At 50.6% G+C, this 19814-nt stretch overlaps 1 protein-coding gene across 3 annotated transcripts in view; it reads right to left on the reverse strand.

Moving 5' to 3' along the window:
• ZNF687 (zinc finger protein 687) overlaps positions 1-19115 on the reverse strand; it is a 48795-nt gene extending 29680 nt beyond the window's left edge. Inside the window, exons 1-2 of one of the 3 annotated variants that reach the window (XM_074938849.1) lie at positions 19083-19102; positions 18943-19024 (exon numbers count right to left, since the gene is read on the reverse strand). The gene's annotated coding sequence lies outside the window, so the exon portion shown is untranslated. Of the gene's footprint in view, positions 1-8240; positions 8356-18942 lie in introns of those variants that run through there. The other 2 variants (XM_074938848.1, XM_074938851.1) reach the window with 2 other exon arrangements.
• Between the last annotated feature and the right edge of the window lie 699 nt (positions 19116-19814).

Raw genomic sequence — 19814 nt, forward strand, 5'->3', positions numbered from 1 at the left:
TGCAGAAGGAGGAAGCAGCTTCTGCAAGTTGCTCTGTAAGGAGAATCAAGTTTTATTCTCCCTCCCCCCAAAGCCCGTAAGCAGAAACAAGTGGCTTGTCTAAGGATGGCCTGTGTGCAAAGGGCACAGTGCAACAGGGAGACAAACCAGATCATGGGCTGCTGCTCTCTGCTAATTGCAGAGCTGGAAAAGTTTGCCAGATTAGAGGCCAACCCAATGGCAGAGGGGTGGGGGTGGGCCAAAAATATATAGTAACTACAGCGGGGTCTACACTGAAAAGTGAGGTGGACCCAGCTATGTCGCTCAGGGAGGAGGTGAAAAATCCACACTGCTGAGCGATGTAGTTAAGCTGACCTAAATCCTGGTGTAGATGGCGCTAGGTCAACTGAAGAATTCTTCCCTTGACCTAGTTACTGCCTCTCGGGGAGCTGGATTAACTACAGCAATGGGAGAACCTCTCCGGCTGCTTTAGTGAGCGTCTACACTGATGCGCTTCAGTGTTTCTAGTGAAGCCGTGGCTTAAGTTCTCAAACCCAGACCATATGGAGATGCCCCTCTTCCTCCCCTGCTCAGTCAACAGCACTTCCTATCTCGCAGCACCTCCTAACTCTAGGACATCTCTCTTCAGGCATGGGTGGGGTGTAATGATGGTTACAGCTCAAAAGGGGTGGGGTGGGGATTGGGGAAGTGAAAGCTGCGTGCCTGCCTTGGGGGTGTCCTGGGATCCTGAGTCTTCTATGACAGGTTTCAGAGTAGCAGCCCTGTTAGTCTGTATTCGCAGAAAGAAAAGGAGTACTTGTGGCACCTTAGAGACTAACCAATTTATTTGAGCATAAGCTTTTGTGAGCTACAGCTCACTACATCGGATGCATCGGAAAGCTTATGCTCAAATAAATTGGTTAGTCTCTAAGGTGCCACTAGTCCTCCTTTTCTTTTGGAGTCTTCTATGTCAGTGTTTTTCAAACCGTGGGTCACGACCCAGCTTGTAAGGCGCTGGGTCGCCTTGCTCTGGTCAGCAGCGCCAACCGGGATGTTACAAGTCCCGTCGGCGGTGCTGCCCGGCTAAGACAGGCTGGTGCCTACTTGTTCTGACACCGTGCTGCGCCCCAGAAGCGGCCAGCAGCAGGTCCAGCTTCTAGGCAGGGGGGCCACAGGACTCTACGCACTGCCCCCGCCCCGAGCACCATCTCGGCGCTCTCACTGGCCGGAAACTGGCCAATGGGAGCTGGGGGGGGGCGGTGCCTGTGGGCGAGAGTCGCGCGCCTCCACCTAGGAGTCAGACCTACTGCTGGCCGCTTCCAGGGCGGTTCATGGGGCCAGGACAGGCGGGAAGCCTGCCTTAGCACCCCGGCTGCACCACTGACCAGGGGCCACCAGAGGTAACCCCAATCCTCTGCCCCAGCCCTGAGCCCCCCCCCAAACACAGAGCCCCTTTCTGCACCCCAAACCCCTCATCCCCGGCCCCACCCCAGAGCCCTGACCCCCTCCCACACCCCAGAGCCCTGACCCCCTCCCACACCCCAACCCTCTGCCCCATTCCAGAGCCCCCTCCCACACCCTGAGCCCCTCATTCCTGGCCCCACCCTGCAGCCCTCACCCCCACACCCCAACCTCTGCCCCAGCCCTGAGCCCCTCCCCCACACCTCAAACCCCTCATCCCCAGCTCCGTTGGGTCGCGGGCATCAACAATTTTCTTCAACTGGGTCCCCAGAAAAAAGGTTTGAAAACCACTGCTCTATGTTGTAAAGAGGCAAAAGTCCCCGTGTCTCTGCAGAATGGTGTAAACCCAACTGCCCCCCCACAGGCTAAATGGAGTTTCAAAGATTTGAAGGCCAGAACAGATCATCCTGCAGAACATGGGCCAGAGACTCTCACCCCAAAATTACTGCATCAAGCTGCTAACTTTTGGTTGAGCTACAGCAGATCTCTTAGAAGACAGTCTTGATTTAAAGACTCCCGAAGCAATGAAAAAATCCACCACTTCCCTGAGTAAATTGTTCCAATGGTTAATTATCCTCCCTGTTGAAACTGTTGACTTTATCTCGCTTCAGCTTCTAGCCACTGGATCTTGCTTTCCTTTTTCTACTAGATTAAAGAGGTCTCTCTCGGGAATCTTCCCACATAGGTGCTTGTAGACTGAACAAGTCACCCTTTAAACTCCTCTTGGATACACTAAAACAGGCTGAGGCCTGGTCTACACTAGAAAATGAAATCTGTTTAACCATGTTGGTCGGAGTGTGAAAAATCCACCCCCCTGAGCGAGGCAGTTAAACCAACCTAAGTCCCCGTGTAGACTCCCATTGACCTAGCACTGCCTACAGGGAAGGATTCTTCTGTTGACCTAGCGACTGCCTCTTGGGGAGGTGGCTTACCTATGCCGACGGGAAGCATTCTGAATTCCACACCGAACTGCTACAGCACGGCAGCTGTGTTACTATAGCAGTTTAAGCGAAGACAAGCCCTGAGCTTCTTTAGTCTTATCATAGAATCATAGAATATCAGGGTTGGAAGGGACCCCAGAAGGTCATCTAGTCCAACCCCCTGCTCGAAGCAGGACCAATTCCCAGTTAAATCATCCCAGCCAGGGCTTTGTCAAGCCTGACCTTAAAAACCTCTAAGGAAGGAGATTCTACCACCTCCCTAGGTAACGCATTCCAGTGTTTCACCACCCTCTTAGTGAAAAAGTTTTTCCTAATATCCAATCTAAACCTCCCCCATTGCAACTTGAGACCATTACTCCTCGTTCTGTCATCAGCTACCATTGAGAACAGTCTAGAGCCATCCTCTTTGGAACCCCCTTTCAGGTAGTTGAAAGCAGCTATCAAATCCCCCCTCATTCTTCTCTTCTGCAGACTAAACAATCCCAGCTCCCTCAGCCTCTCTTCATAAGTCATGTGCTCTAGACCCCTAATCATTTTTGTTGCCCTTCGCTGGACTCTCTCCAATTTATCCACATCCTTCTTGTAGTGTGGGGCCCAAAACTGGACACAGTACTCCAGATGAGGCCTCACCAGTGTCGAATAGAGGGGAACGATCACATCCCTCGATCTGCTCGCTATGCCCCTACTTATACATCCCAAAATGCCATTGGCCTTCTTGGCAACAAGGGCACACTGTTGACTCATATCCAGCTTCTCGTCCACTGTCACCCCTAGGTCCTTTTCCGCAGAACTGCTGCCTAGCCATTCGGTCCCTAGTCTGTAGCGGTGCATAGTGAGCATGCCTCAATAAGGCATGCTTTCCACACCTTGAATCGTTCTTGGAGCTCTTTTCTGAACCCTTCCCAACTTAACATCCTTATTTAAGTGCATAAGTGCAGACACTAGAACTGGACACATTCTCACTAATGCAGGGGTGGGCAAACTTTTTGGGGTGTAGAAGGGTGCTCTGGGCTGGGACCGAGGGGTTTGGAGGGCGATCAGGGCTGGGGCAGGGTGCAGGAATGGGTGCAGGCTCTGGCTGGGGGTGCGGGCTCTGGGGTGGGGATGAGGGGTTGGGAGTGCAGGAGGGTGCTCCTGGCTGGGATCGAGGGGTTAGGAGGGGGGGAATCAGGGTTGGGGCAGGGGAGAGGCTCAGGGGTGCAGACTCCAGGCTTACCTCAAGAGGCTCCTGGAAGCAATGGCATGCCCCCACTCCGGCTCCTGTGTGGAGTTGCAGCCAGGCAGCTCTGCGCACTGCCCCGTCTGCAGGCACTGCCGCTGCAGCTCTCATTGGCCACAGTTCCTGGCCATTGGGAGCTGTGGGGGCAACGTGCAGAGCGGAGCCCCCTGGCTGCCCCTACACGTAGGAGCAGGAAAGGGGCCATGCTGCTGCTTCCAGAAGCAGTGTGGAGCGGCCCCCGACCCTGCTCCCCGGCTGGAGTGGGGCCATGCTGCGGTTTCTGGGAGCCGCATGGATCGGCCCCCGACCCTGCTCCCCAGCTGGAGCGCCCAGAGCAGGGGGGCAAGCACCAGACCCCGCTCCCCAATTGGAGCTCGAGGACCAGCTTAAAACAGCTAGTGGGCTGTAGTTTGCCCACCCCTGCACTAATGCTATATACAAAGGTAACACCACTTCCCTACTTCTACTTGATATTCCCCAGTTTATACAGCAAAGAATCAGATGTGCCCACTTAGCAACAGTACTGCACTCTGAGCTCAGGTTCAGAGGTTATCTACCCCAACCCTCAAGTCCTTTTCAGTATCACTGCATTGCAGGAGACAGTCCCCCATCTTCTCCAGGTGGCCAACCCTTCTTCATTTCTAGATGAAGGACCTTGCCTTTGGCCACATTAAAACATGTTCAAATGAGCCCCCGCCCCGAGTGATCCAGATCTTTCCATAGAACTGACCTGTCCTGGTCAATATTTACCACTCCCTCAGTTTTTGTGCCATCTGCGAGTTTGTATCCTGATCGTACAGAGAAACTGAGGCACGATGAAGGAAGGAATTCACCCAAAGTCACACAGCAAGTCAGTGGCAGGGCTGGGCATGGAACCCATACTCTCTGCTCTAAGTACTAGACCATACCACTTCCCGAAGCAAGGGCTAGAACCCTGGACTTTAGAGTCCCAGCCTCGGATCTAACCCCTAATCATTACCACTAATATTAGGCAGCTTTCTACGCAGATGCACTGTAAAGCTTCCAACATCCCTGCAGCTGCTCCGCCCAGGGGTTTAGTGCAGGTGCAAGTGGCTTTATGCTTAACTAGGAACCAGGACTGCTGGCTGGAGGATACTACCCCCACCCCCACTTAAAAAATACCAACAGAGGAGGAGTCCTTGGGTCTATCAACAGAAGCCATCTTTGTGCACTGATGCTCTGCAATTGCTGGGAGTATTAAGTCCCCACTCAGCACACTGAGAACACAGACCGCGCTGGAGAGTCGGTGCCAGGAACATCCAGAAAGGCACACAAGGCTTAGACAAAAAGAGGGACTGAATGGTGGGACTATTTAAAGGGCCTGCTATTTCTAAAAGCTGCTTTTCCTGTTCCCCTTCCTGACCAGTGCAGGGTCCTGCCTCCCAGGAGCATTTAAAAAAACAACACACAAAAAAACCAACCCTCAGAAAACACGACATCTTAATGAAGTTGTTAAACGCCATTTGGAACGTTTCCCTCCCACCCCCAGGCCTTCAGCCCTGCCTGTCACTGCGTCCAAGGCCAACTGGAATGGCTGAGCTCCGAGGATCACATGACAAATGGATTAGCTTCCGAGGCACAGAGGCACTGCTCTCCCTGGCCCACTGCTCCTCCCAGGCCTCAAGCGCCCACCCGCGGGGCGGGGGGGGGGGGCAGTCCCTAAGAAAATGATAGATTTACCTGCCAAGGAGACCCAGATTAGGAGCTGGGCAAACCACTCCCTTCTCAATCATTCCTAATGCTGTTTGAGCTATTTTAAAACCATTCCCCTGCTTTAAAAAAACCTCCAGCCTTTGTGGGCCCTTCAAGAGCAACTGTTTTTAATGAGCAAAACTAGCGCCAGGTGTTCTATAATCTCTCTCCCCAGCTGAGACCTCAGGCCAATGTTTTAGCAGACAGTCTGCAGAAGGCCTTGAACTGGGAGGGAGGGGAAGGGAGAAATCTCGGAGCAGCACAGACCCGGAGCACCTGGCCTTGCTATTCCATATTTCACTCCTCACCCCACACACACGTACACGCAAACAAAATCCTGCACTGTTGGCAACTGGTTTAAAAAAAAAAAGAAAGAAAATCAATGGCCCTGCTTTTTTGTGCATTATTTATGCAACAGCTAGTGCTCATCTGTTCTAACTCCCCTCTCCGGGGGTAGATTCCCCCCCCCCCCGCCCCAAAGCTGTGCTCACATGGAAGATCAATGCTAATTGTTGACATGATTCCCAGCTTGTGCTGACAAGGGAGTGGGGATTGAACCCTAGTCTATGCAACAGGATCTACCAGCTTAGCCTTGTGTTTGGGGCACATCTGCCACCACAGCAAAGAGCTCCTCGCTTTGCCAAACATGCAATTGCAAATGGTCGGCAACAATGGGGCGCTGAACGCTTTACAGAGCAGGTACCTGGATTCTGCGGTGAAGGCAGATCATTCAGATCAAAGGGAAGTGCTATGTTTATTTTAAGACCAAAGAAGTTTTAACAAGTTTTCACGAAAGCTGGCATGAAGAGATGCGGCTTTGGATTGAAACCTTCCCTCACAGTTTGCAAGAGTTGGGAATGTTCTGACTGCTCTAACCATTCAACCTCTCTGCTCTCCAGAAACAGCAAGAGAACACGAGTGAGATGCAAAAGGCTGTTTTAGTGGGTTCCCCCCCCCCCGCAAAAAGGGAATCTACAGGATGCAGTAAGATCGGAGATTTTGAACACTCCAGCCTTGAGATGCAGAATATGAAACTGACAAAGAAAAATCACGTGAAATTGAACAGTATAATTTTACTGCCCAAGTTGAGTGAAGTCCAAGAATTAAACAAGATGTCCAGAAGAGAAGATTTTTTAAAAGTTATTAACCTGACAGCACCCCAAAAATAAGAAAAATATCAGTTGTTCAATAAAGACAGGTTGCAGCTGTGAATTTATTAGAGAACTATAGTTTTATCCCACATCTGAGTGTGTGTATATTTTGGGGGCTTTCCTCCTCTCTAGAGGAACCTGCATTTCTAAATAGCATTTTCCTCTGAAACTAAGACTTTGCATGTACACAGCATTGTTAAGATCTCAAGCACTTGACAAGTTTGGGTATTATCTCCCATTTTACAGATGGGGAAATTGAGGCAATGGGAGGGAAAGTGATCAAACAGTGAGTCAATGGCTGAGTACAGAGTAGGATTTAAAAGGCATGGTATTACCTAAACCACATCCACGCTCAATTTTTTAGAACAAGACAGTGTATACTTTAAACTGCTCAAGTCAAAAGCCCGAGTTAATTTGATCAGTTTAGCATAGGTTACAGTGAACGTTGTCTTGTCCACACTGGACTTTTACAACATGGTAGCTAATGTGTGGTACTACCACACCTGTAAAACCTAACACAGAAAGAGCAGGGAGCAGAACACAGATGTCCCGACACCTCGGCCTAGTATACTTTCAAAAGTTTCACCAGCATAGCTGTCGGGAGGGCCGGGGAGGGAGGGATGATTTTTTTTTTTTTTTTCAAACTGACACAACTATCCGGAAAAGCCCTAGTGAAGGCAAATGTTATATCCCTAAAAAAAAAAGTGTTGTATCAATATAGCTTATGCTGATGTAAGCACATTTACACCCACAGAACTGTGTCCACAGTAGAGGCTATTGCTGGTATAGCTCCGTGTAGACAAAGCCCTCGTCTCCAGTTCTGACGACTAGACCATGTTGCTTCTATTTCATTACTCAATGACTCTCGCTTCATTGGCAGGCACTGCAAATCTCATACCTGTTCCTGAGCCATATTTTCCTCTCTCTGCCAACTAAAGCATTCCAAGCTTTCTGCATTATGCCACACCTAGGCAGACTTCTCTGGGAACACAGCATTGACTTATGAGCCTATTTCTTCCTGCCGGACAACTTCTAAAGATCTCCAACTTCAAAGTTCTTCCCTCCCCACTTTGCTCCGTTTGGGCACTATAATTATTTTTGCTAAGATAGAAAGCAGAAAGAGATCCAGCTGAGCTTTGGAGGAGAGACACCGTTTATAAACAACCTTGTGCATCTCAAGTGTCTTTAATTTGGGGATTTACAAACATTAAGTCTCACAAGCCATGTAGGAGCAGAGGAATAGTACACCCCATTTAAGGATTGGGAAACTGAGGCACAAAGTGGGAACTGACTTGCCCAAGATCACAACAAGTCAGGGACAGAGCTGGGTACAAAACCCAGATCCCAGTTCCCCTGCTTTGACCAACTGAGAACAGTCTTAACTGAAATTTATCAGGGCACCTTCAATGCCAGGCATGGAGTCATGGTGAACCAAGCTCACTTGCTGTTCAGCTAAGGGGGACCTGCGTCTTTGTTCTGTAGAGCACCGCGCACACTTCAGGTGGCATATAAGCGATGCCACATCTACACAATGCTCCAAATTCACTCACAGCTTCCCCCAGTGATACACCCCCATTTGTTTGGCAATCTATTCCAAAACCACAGCACCTATGCCAAAAATCCCCGCAGCCGAGAGGTTTCCAATACACTGCATTTCTTGCTTTCGGCCTTCCTGATCTCATCCGAGTTTGCTTATCTAGCAAATCTTCAGCAGTGTGATTTGCCAACTCAGTCACCCTTCCGTTTCCAGAGCCAGACACCCGATGCAGTACTAACCTGCTAGAAGGGAGCTCCGTGGAGGAGTGCAGCGGGCCGGGGAGCAGGCTCGGGTTTCACATGGAGGAAAGGGATGATAGAAAGCCACACTGGTTAAACAAGCAGCAGCAACATGTTCTACGCCCAGCGTGACATCATGAGGTCAGGGCTCAGCAGGGACAGCTGCAGTGGGAGGGGAGGTTCAGCAAAACAAGCCCCGAACTCCTTGGCGGCTGCGGCTGGCCTTTTGGGAGGATGGCTTTGGCTAGGAAGCGTGGTTTAAGGCAGCAGCTACCCATCTGACCCTCGGTGCAGAGGCGCAAATCCTAGGCCCCTCCACTGCCACCCTCTCTGCCTTGCCCCCAGCAACATCGACTAATTCGTGGGAGGAGCGCCACCTCCCTTGCCATCTGCCAGGGCTGGGATCAGGAGCTCACCGAGTCCATCCTGACGCAGCCTGGCAGGTTCAACACCACACTGAGGGGGAGGGGGACACAGGTATTCCAGGTCTCTTGGCTTCAGATTCTGTTCATCAAACCAGGGGGACAGCACCAGGAAAAGGGGGGAGATGGGGGAAGACAGGCAGCAATCACAGCATACACCGCTGGACTCCTGGGTTCCATTCCCAGCTAGCAAGGATTTTATCCTGCCGCCCATCACCACAGCATCTGTGTGCTGCCCGCGTCGAACCGCCAGCAGTAGTGAAGTCCCTAGTGGTCTTTATCGAGTTCCCCCAGCTCTTCTCCTTGTTCAGGGTGAAATCCCGGCTGGGTTTGGGGCAGGGGCTGTGCATGTGCCAGTTGCTTTGTTTGTGCCAGGTTTATCGAAGGCGGGGGTGGGGTGGGTAGATACGGGCGTTAGTGCTGAGACGGTCATTCTTGCCGTGAGGAAAGGCTTTACCAAAGAGGAAGGTTTGGCAGCATTTCCTAAAAGATGGTCAGACTCTGGATTTGCTGCGGTAGGTTAGGTTAGACAACAGTCAGAATGTCTGTGTTCTGTTCCCCAGCTCTGCCCCGCTTCGCTGGGCAACCCTGAGCCAATACCATCACCGCTGTGCCTCAGTTTCCCCACTTCTAACATCAGAGCCTCACATGGAGGTCGTGGGCTTTCAAATGCTTTGAGATCCCTGGATAAACAATACTAGAGAAGGGCAAAGCAGTGTGTAACCCAGAGGAAAGATTTCAGAGTAGCAGCCGTGTTAGTCTGTATTCGCAAAAAGAAAAGGAAGACTTGTGGCACCTTAGAGACTAACCAATTTATTTGAGCATAAGCTTTCGTGAGGGTAGAAATACAGGAGTGAGAGATTTTGGTGTTAGAACCACAAACCCATGGCAATGTCTCATCAGCACGGTGCAAAACCCACACTGAAAGGGTGGGTGGGCAGAAGTGCTGCTAGACAGATATTGTGCTAAAAGATTCCTAGATGTCTTGCAGGAAAAACAAACGTTAGCAGCATCCCCAAAGGCATAAGCTGGCCCCTAGTCACCTTGATGGGCAGTATTAAGCCTCAAGAGGCTAGTTAAAATGCGGGCATTGTTAACTTACCTCTATGACAAAGCAACTCAGCAAGTGTCCAGGTGCTTTTATAAGCTGTGACCTCTATGCCAAGCCCCTGGCTCTTCCTGCATTGATGGAAAACACAAAGGCACAAAAGACCTGGAGTTCCCCTACTTTTGGGGTTAACCTGCAATTTCCTTTTTCTTCAAACACTAAAGTTACTCTGAAGAAGAGCTCTGTAAGCTCAACAGCTGGGCCGGTCATCAAAGATATTCCCTCCCCCACTTTGTCTCTCCAATATCCTGGCATCAACACTGCAAACAACGGGGAAAGCTTTAACAGTGATACTGAACTCAAACCCCTTATAGGCATTAAGGGATGAAAGCCTCAACCCTGACAGATAGGGAAGAATCATTCCCATTTCATAGATGGGGAAACTGAGGCATGGTGATGTGAAAAGGACATATGGCAAGCAAATAGCAACACTCCAAACAGAACCCAGGAGTCCTGACTCCTTGGTCTGTGTTCCAAATCAGTTTCTTGTACTCTCTGGCCCCAGCTACCCAATAAATCAAGCCCAAAAGATATCGTCAGGCCCTGTCCCCAACCATGACAAAGCAAAGGGTGTAGCTCTTGCTGCTAACTCAATACAAAATTCATAATCAATCGAATTGTCACCTTAAAAGACGCTGGGCACCTGCTCCGTGAGGCGTGACTTCAACATGCTAAGTATGACTATCAGCTGTCTCATGGGCTACTGCTGATCCACGTGGTCATTTCCAGTGAGGTGCAGATGTCTCCCCCGCCACCTCCCAACAAATGAAATAGACCCGGAGAGAGACACAGAGCTTTCCACAAAAAGCTCACCCCTGAGCTGAGACCAAATGAGGAAAGGATCGGCCCCAGAGGAGGTGGTGTCAGAACAGCATGAACAGATCAGAACTGAGCTCTCTCTGTATGCTGGAGGGGGGCTGTTTGGGGCAGGGCTAGGAGGGCTTCAAAGATGGTTTTTCAAGTGGTGGAAAGTCTCCATCCCCAGGTGTTTCCAAAGCCAAGCTACAAAAATGGCCAGCAAGGGGACCCAGTTGAGGAGCATTTGGGGGGGTACAGGATCCAAGTAGTGGCAAGGACATTGCTACATTTGCCCTGAATCTCTGGGCGTTTGTAGCTTACAGAATATAAGCGTACATGGCTCCCAACAAAGTCTGTTATTGTTGAAACGGTTTCCTGACATGGAGATGATCAGATAAGCGACTGTCTGACAAGGGACTGTTTGTAAGGAATGCCTCAAGGCCGCACCTAATGTGCTGGTGCGCCTCCCAGCAGATGGGCAAGCGACCGAGCGCTCCTCAGAGTCCCAGCTCTGCAGACCCCAGCACGTGCTGCTGCTGACCTCACCCAGACAGGGCAACAGGGGCACGTTCACTCCCTTCCTCTGGTATCTGGACCAGCTCCAGATTCGTTTCAGGAGCCTCTTGCGCCTCGGTTTTAAATCCCTCTGTAGATTAGCACCAGCTAACCACCCTGATCCACTCTCTCTATGCTCCTCCCTGTTTGCCTAGCCACAATCTACCCTTTGTTGGTGCAACAGCCTTCTCCTGTGCATCTCCTGCCATCTGAGACACGTCCCCTGAACCCCTCTACCACAACCTCGCTGTTTTCTCTGAATTTCTCCTAATTCCTCCCCTGTTCTCCACCTGCTGTGCAGCTAGCCAAGATTAACGTCTTTGTCCCTTCTGACGTCGAGCCTACTGCCACCCAGCACTTGCATGATTTTGGTGGGGTTGCTCTTTTCCCTACTGTCCTTGGAACGCCCTGTCTCCACATCAGCAACTGAGGCAGGAAGGAGGACAGGTAACCATGGTGCTCCCCAAGAACGGTCTGGTCAGAATTCCAACCTCCCACCGCACCAAACCCACCGGATTCATTCCGAATAGGGGTGTTTTACAGCACAGCCAAGAAGAAATAAAAGCAGCTAACATCTAAAACCCTGCGAGGTGTAGTTTGGCCGCTCCACAGCGTCAGTTATAGAAAATTATTAATTTACCCAGGTGGAATTCATGGCTGGCCACTCGCTCAGCGAGGAAAATCCGGTACTTCATAGAATCAGTTCCCTTGTGTCCCTTTATCTTGGGAAATGGACCCTTATCTATTCCCTGCCCTCATGCCTTCCTGTCTCTGGAGTGCTCAGTGATGGCTCCTTTCACCTCTCCAGGGGGCCAGGTAGGAAACAATACTCGGCCACACCTATTGATTGGACGTTTGAAGCCATCTGGGGTTGTTTCCCCCTCCCTCCCCAGGCAGGGGTGAGTGATTGGAACTTGGCCATTATGCACGTCTCTTTGTGCCGCTCCCGCTCCCCCCAGCATAGACACGCACCCTACAGCAATGGAAGTTGACAGCCTACACCACCTCCCCCAGCGGTAGTAGCTAAGGCGACAGCAGGGGTTAGGCTGGCTTTGCTCCCGCGCTCGGGGGTCTGGAATCTTCCCACTCCGGAGCGCCGGAGCTATGGCAACCTCAGAGCAGCCCAGGCCTAAAACTTGTAAGGACTTTCAAAGGCCACTCCCCTGTGAGGCAGAATCTGAATACAGTTGGCTGGCCTGCACGGAGACCAGACAGAGGGGCTTATGTACATGGGGAAGTTATTCCGGAATAAGGTAGGGTGTCCACTTAAAGCATGAAAGCTATTCTGAAATTAAAATGGCCACGTGTAGAGGTATTCTGGTCAATTTCCGGTATAGTAAATCCACCCACCACAAGGAAAACAAGCCATACCAGTAAGAGCATAGCTGTGTGCACACTAGGCTCTACGGGCTTCTGCTGACACAGCCATGCTGGTCAGGGATCCCACCTCTTCATAGCCCACAGAGCTGGGCCGGCAGAAGTCTGTAGTATAGACACAGTTTAATGCGGTGATACTCAGACCTCAGTGGTTCTGGAGCCAAATTAGTGATCAACGTTATCCATATATAAATAAATAAAATTCGGACCAAGTATTATTTTATCGACTACAATTGGTTAACAACCCAGTAAACGCATCCTGATTGGTTGGTAACTTAGACTGGTTGAGAATTAAATCACACAGTCTTTTAACATGTGCTGCAAAGAGCTGCAGGAGACCCATTAAAGAGCCACCTGCAGCTCAGTCCGAGTATCACTGGTCTAAAGTCTGATTTAGGCCTAAAACGTAGACCAGCATAGCTATGCCGATTAGGGGTGTGATTTTTTTTGCTAACGCAGCTATGCCAGTACAAGCCCTAGTGTAGACGCACTTATAGCAGCATAAACCTGCTTTTGCTGGTATAGTTTGTCTCTTGAGCCTAATCACACCACAACATTTTGCTGGCACAGCCGCATCAGCTAGGAGAGGCTCGGTCTACACTACAGAGTTAGGTCGATGTAAAGCACCTTACGTCGACCTAATTACGTCAGCGTACACACAACAGCCTTGCTCCCGTCGATGTCAGTGCCCTACACACCGACATCACAACTCCGCCTCCACAAGGGGCGTAGGCCTTACGTCAGCGTAGTTATGGTGACGCAGGGCCCGTGTAGACGCTGCAGGTTGAGCTCTTGGCTGCCACTCTCTCCCGGCTGCTCAGCAGCCTGCGTGGAATGCATACGGCCAAATCGCAGTCCCGCTCCTAGTGAACGGGGATCCATGTCGCAAGCACTTCTGGCGCTAACTGGCCCCTTGTTGGCAGATTCAGCAGAGAGGGCGAGGACTGAACAGGCCAGAGGGGTTAAACTCTTTCTCGCATGGGGTGGCCCCTCCAGATCGAGCAGAGGTAGACGGGCAGAGGATAAACAGAGGCATTCCATCTGCAAAGCTGACAATGATGCAACACCTTCTGCTGGCCATGAACTCTCAGCCACACTCAGGATTTCAAGGCAGAGCTAACGGTCAAGGCTAAATTACCTTACAGGGCCACGGGAGTGTTTTTGGAAGAGGGAGCCAGGGGGCTCGCTCATTATAATTACTGTTCTCCTGTGCTTCCAGGTCCTTTCATTCAACCCCGCAGCCCATCAGCATCTCTGCTCAGGGAATCGAGATCTGCAGCATCTAATGCTTTGCCCATCATCCAAGGAGCCCAGGAATTAAGTTTCACAACCCTCTTTACAGGCAGAGAAATGGAGGCTGCGAGAGACGGAAGTGACTTACTTAAGGTCACACAGCGAGTCAGGGCAGAGGCTAGGAAGAGAACCCAGGAATCCTAGTCCCCAGTCCCTTCACTAGCAGACAGCTCTTTTAACATTGCGCCGTGACAGATGGGAAGATTCCACCCTACTCGGTTACTCACCCGCGCAGGTGCCTCAACACGGGCCTTTCCTAACAGCCTCACTCATCAGAAAGATACAGCTAACCCAGCTTACAACCATCTCAGACCAAGTGGAGCCCCATTTATTCTGACCAAAGCTAAGCCACTTCCCCTCTCTGTGCCTCCATTTCCCCCACCTGTGAAACGGGAACAACAATACTCCTCGATCGCTGTAAGGCGCTTTGAACTCTGTGGAGGAAAAGCAACTATGTTACAGGCCTCTAGTTAGAGGGACACCTCTGCAGACACAAACAAACGGCTTCTCGACAGTGATCGGGACCAGAAAAGGACCGAAGCTAAACATATGCCTGCCTGAAGATTTTGTACCTGCTATTTTTTTTAAACAAGCCAGACTTAAGATCATGGTAAGAAATAAGTAACAAAATCCTTCTGTTTTTCCAGGTGTTTCCTTTGTGCATTTAACAGCACTTGTTTGTGCTTTTCCCCCTGTGTGTTAATAAGCATTCTGATTATACAGGATTAACAGGAAAACTAGGCACAATTTCCCCTTTTGCTTGGGTAGGTGCTGCTGTGGGAAGGGGAGAGGGGAGAGAACAATATTTAAAAATAAAGAAATAAGGAAGTGTGGCTGTAACAGCACTGACTGACAGGAGGACCGAGAGGCAGATATAATCCCTGAAATCATCTTAGCTTATTTTTAAAAACTGATGAGAGCTCCCAATGGCAGCAAACTTTAAAAAAATCACTCCAACTTCTGAAACCAAATCTAGGAGTGGAACCCAGCGGTCCTGATGCCCAGTCTCTTTCGCCCATCAGTAGACAACACTGTTTTTCCTGGATCCACACCCAGCGTACAGATTCCACCCCCACCCCAGGAAATTAACTACTGATGCAGGTGTTCTGAGAATTCCAACATGAACCATTTTATAATACTTAGAACTGTTGTATGAAGCTTGGGTAAGTTCCATTCTCCCCATGGAGCAAGTAGGGAATCCAAGGAACAACGTAAGACAGCAATAAATTGAAATGAGAACCTGACTTGCAGTCCCGTACTCCATCTACTAGCAGATCACAGCTGCCCTTGCAGGGGAGAAGACATAAAACCCGACTAGAGGCTGGTTAGTGATTAAATTCCCATAGGTTTAACAGAATTAAGTCTCTACCATCTGCTAATTTCTGGAGACACCAAACAAACAAGTGGTGGCTGAGATCCAGGGCTGCTTAGAATTTGGCCAGCCTGGAAAATGAAGTTTTTAAACATTGGCAGGCTTTTGTTGAGGTTGTTTTTAACACAAACTGGTCTCAACATCAACACGAGGTGAAAGAAGTGATTCTGTTAAACAAAACAAAACCCTATGGAGTCTGAGTAATGGGTAGCTTGAGGTGGAAAAAGAGATCCCATGGGGCAATACTTTGCGGCGTATACTCTGCACTCGGGGCCGTGTCTACACTACAGGCGTCTGCCAGCGTAGCTCGGTCAGTCAGGGGTGTGAAGAGTGAGATCTCGGACGCTGGCAGCCCAGCGCTAATGGAGATACAGCTTGTTTGCCAGGGTGGCGTATTTCACTCTGGGCGCTGGAATAAGCGACAAGTGAGTGCAGTTTTGCTGGTATAAACTTCAAACGCACTAAGAGCACTTTGCTGGTTTAGTACACCAGTATACCTACACTAGCAAAGCACTCCTGGCATAGACAAGGCCTACACGGTGTCCTCATTTGGATAATTCACTGAGATCTATGCAAGCACTAAGCATTGCAACCCCCACCCCCGGTATTATTTCCATTTTACAGGTCGGGAACTAAGGCCCGGAATCTAGAACTGACTTACCCCAAGGTCACAGTGCCGGGACTTGTCTACTCTAGGACTGTGCCCTGATTTCATACATCTGTGCAGTAGCATCAGTGCTAACCCCTGGTGTAGACAGGGGAAGCGGCGTCAAGCTATAATTTGCATTTGCGCTCATTTAGCCAGCCGTCAAGTTGCACAGACGCAAGTCGCACCTCAGCCTGGCATTGCCACACACGCAGCAGGCATTGGGGAATTGTCTCAATGCAGCTAAGGCCTGATTTTCCCGGCAGAGCAAGGAAGAAAAGCTACTGCTTCTAGTACCTCTAGGCAATGCTGTTTGGCGAGTAAGGCAGTGCCAGCGTAGCTACTGAACCAAGCCACCAGAACAGCACAAACAGGTTAAAATGAACATTTGTTGTTTTATGAAGCAATGTGTTTTATTACATTCTTCTCCAGTAGTGGCCTAGAGACTTCAATCACCACTTTGCTAAGCGTTCTATATACACATGGTATGAGACAGAAGCTACCCCAAAGAGCCTGCAATCCAAGCAAGACAAAAGGTGGGAGGAAAGGAAATATCCCCATTTTCCAGATGGCAAATTGAGGCACAAAGAGATGAAGCGACTTACCCAGAGGGTCAATGATAGAGTCAGCAATTGAACCCCCTTGTATTTCAATGTTTTAACCACAGGGCAACGGAGACTTCCCAGACCTGGAAGTCTGCAAACCCCATTACCATCTACTGGTGCATTTCTAACATACCCTCACCAACTCATCTGGTGCCAAATACAGCACCTAAATTGATGTTCTGAGATTTCTAGAGGACCCCACTGTTATCTTTATGCCAACAGAATTTCATGCTATTTTCACCACATTAAGTTTTACAATGTATGTTTCAAACTCAGCCAGGATCTCTCCTTTCATTCCAACACTGGAAATAGATGATCTCACACATATACTGCAATGCCAAGAGGGAAAAGGAAGGAGATACGTAGTTCTCTCACTCTAGACCCACACACCAGTGACCCTGTGCCATAAATGCACACAGCTTCTATTAGTACATTAATATTTTTACAGTATCCAGAAGTGTGTTTAGATGATTTCCGGTACAAATAAATTAAAGCCTGCAAAACATATTGTAAGGGACGATTTTACATTAGCAATAACAGAGATTAAAATAGATGACCTAGAAGAATTTCAGAAATCAGAGATGGATGAGATCAAGGAAACTGTATAAGGTCCCCGTCCTTGCAAAATGCTGAGCGAACAATGCAAGACGTGCACCGCACAAAATTAGGCCCCTAAAAGGAACAAAAAACAACACATCAGCATCAGAAAAACCTGCTATTTGGGTGATTTTCTGAAATGCTTCCACCGTTGCTAACAAAGAGCCTGATGCTACAATCAGCTGCAGGCAGACACCTGCATCTTTGCAGAGCCCTACAGGTTTCACTTGGTCTCCATGCAAAAGTAAGGGCCCTCATACACAGCTGAGACTGCAGGATTAAGGCCAAAGATGAAAGCACAGGTATAGCTCACTGGTGTTTATACCACTGTCCTCTACACCAGAATAGGAAGACAGTGGTAAAAACCCCTGCACATCTTATCTATGCTAACAACAGTGGACTGTATTATAGAATAGACAGGCAATTTTTCACATACTCAAAGAATAGACAGGGCCAGCAGTCGCTGATGACACACGTTAAATCCTGGGACACTGCTTAGATCAGATACAACCTAAACATCAGAAGAAAGCAGATCTTACTTACACCCCACAGTTCACTACAGAGAGAATTAATTCTGTTTAAAAACCCGATCATCTTCCCACAAACAACTTAATTTTACAGAACCACAAGACTGCCCTGCAAAATGATTCCACAGAGACATAGACTAGCAAAGAAGAGGCTTTCTGGGGGAAGATGCCCAGGAGGCGGTAACTGGTCTGAAGCAAACCACCAAACGCCCAGGCTGTCTAACAACCCTTCCTCCTCACAAACAAAAGCCAAGAGGCCTCAAAAGGAAGTGACCGAAGCCCAGGATAGATTGTAGCAGAATGTAACAGTTACATTTTAATACTGTACACAACTTCCTTGCAGAACCCATCCCCCTCCCCACAAGGTTCAACCCTGATCCTCCATTACCTTGTATTCACACACCCCACACACAGAGTTTAGGGAATAAAAGGGTCTCAGAGCAGGACCACCTACCCCACCTCTTGTTTCCACTTCAGGAGTTTGAGGGGCTTTGTAGTGAGACACCCACAACAGCTCAGGGGGTGGCCACAGAGGGGGCAGTCCCTGAGTGCCAGAGAACTCCTATTTGCTCCCACTGAGCTGGGGGGCAGGAGGGGGAAGGGGAGAGGACACCTCCAATCCAGAATTCACTCTCCATAAATTGGGGACCCATAATGACATCACCCTTTAGTCACCTTCTCAATAGTCCAGGGTCCCAGAGAAATACCCCTTTATTCAAACAACCCTCCCCAGGCACTGGGGAGCCCAGGGAGATCCCAGGAATTGGGGAGTCCCACAAAACCCCCATTATTCATTTCCCCATTTGGGGGCACCTAGAGACCCACCTTAGTGACACATTCCTCCCCACGATTTGGGGGGAAACCCATAAAACCCTCTGGTTCACCATCTCCATATTTGAGGAGGACCAGAGAGACACGCCACCTTATTCACACCCTCCTCCCCAGGAAACGAAGGGGCACCAGAGCCTCTTATTCACTCCCCATGTCTGGGGGTACCTAGAGAGACCCCTAAGAACCTGGGGGGGGCCTTGACACCTCTTTTTTATTTTCCCCATTTGGGGGACTGTCTTATTCACACCTCTTCCCGAGGAATCGGGGGGGCCCTAAGGAGACCCCTTTATTTCCCTTCCCCTTTTCGGGGGTAGAGAAACACCCCTCCCCCTTACTCCCCACGCGCTGGGGGGCGGGCCCACAATAAGAATTGGGGGGGGCCCACAATAAGATTCACCGCCTGCATTTAACGGGGTCCCCCCAGGAATTAGGGTGGGAGCCCCCTGCTCCAGCGCCGGCGAGAATAGCGGGGGGGCTCGGCCGGCGGAGCGGGGGGGCTCGGCCGGGCGGGGGGGGGGGGGGCTCGGCAGGGGGCGGGGCGCCAGCGCAGGGGCAGGCGGGGGGTATTTACCGGCTGGCCCCTGGGCTCAGGCGGCTGCTGCGGCGGCTCCGCCCCGGCTGGCCGGGCGCTGCGGGTGAGGGTCCCGGCCCTAGCTCCAGTAGAAGCGGGCGGGGGGGCGGCTCCGATCCCAGCCCCAAGGCCCCTCTCCGGCTCCAGCTGCTTCTCAGCCACTTCCTGCTTCACCCTCCTCCCTCCACCCCTGCCCGCTGGGGCTCGCCCCCCCTTACACCGACACCATTGGCAGGCGCGCCTGGCACTCAGGGGCTGGTCCCGCCCTCCTCCCTTTCCATTGGTTGCGTTGTCTGTCACTCAAGGGCTTACCCCTCTTACCTCATTCCCCATTGGTTGGGAAACAAGCAACTCCGAGGCTGACCCGCCTACCCTGCCCTGTTCCCATTGATGGCCGCTTCTGCCACTCAAAGGCTTACCCCCGCCTACGTCATATCCCATTGGTCTGCCGCTCCGCGGCTGCAGCCACTATCTCGTTCTCCATTAGCTGGGAAACCTGTCAATTAGCTCTGCTCCGCCCACTCTGAGCCTCGTTGGCTGGCATGGCTGTCACACAAGGGCTGATCCTCGCCTCTATTGATCAGCACAGCCCGACAATCAAGAGGACCCCCAACTGCATATGCTTATACTGGGGAGCCCCATACTCAACTGGATGACCCGCCTACTCCCTAGGCCGATTGGTTGAGGACAATCCCCGTTAGCTGGGGGAGTCTGTCAATCTCCCGACCTCAAACCCCAAGGACTAGCGGAATGTAGCTCAGGAATGGCCTCCTTCCACGCCCAGGCCCATTGGCTGCCATGGAGATGGTTCCCTCACTCTCTGCCCTTCCAATTGGCTTGGTAACCTGTCACTCAAAACGCTCCTCCCAAAC

This window comes from Natator depressus, chromosome 24 (assembly GCF_965152275.1).
Source record: "Natator depressus isolate rNatDep1 chromosome 24, rNatDep2.hap1, whole genome shotgun sequence".
Classification (NCBI taxonomy): Eukaryota; Metazoa; Chordata; order Testudines; family Cheloniidae; genus Natator; species Natator depressus.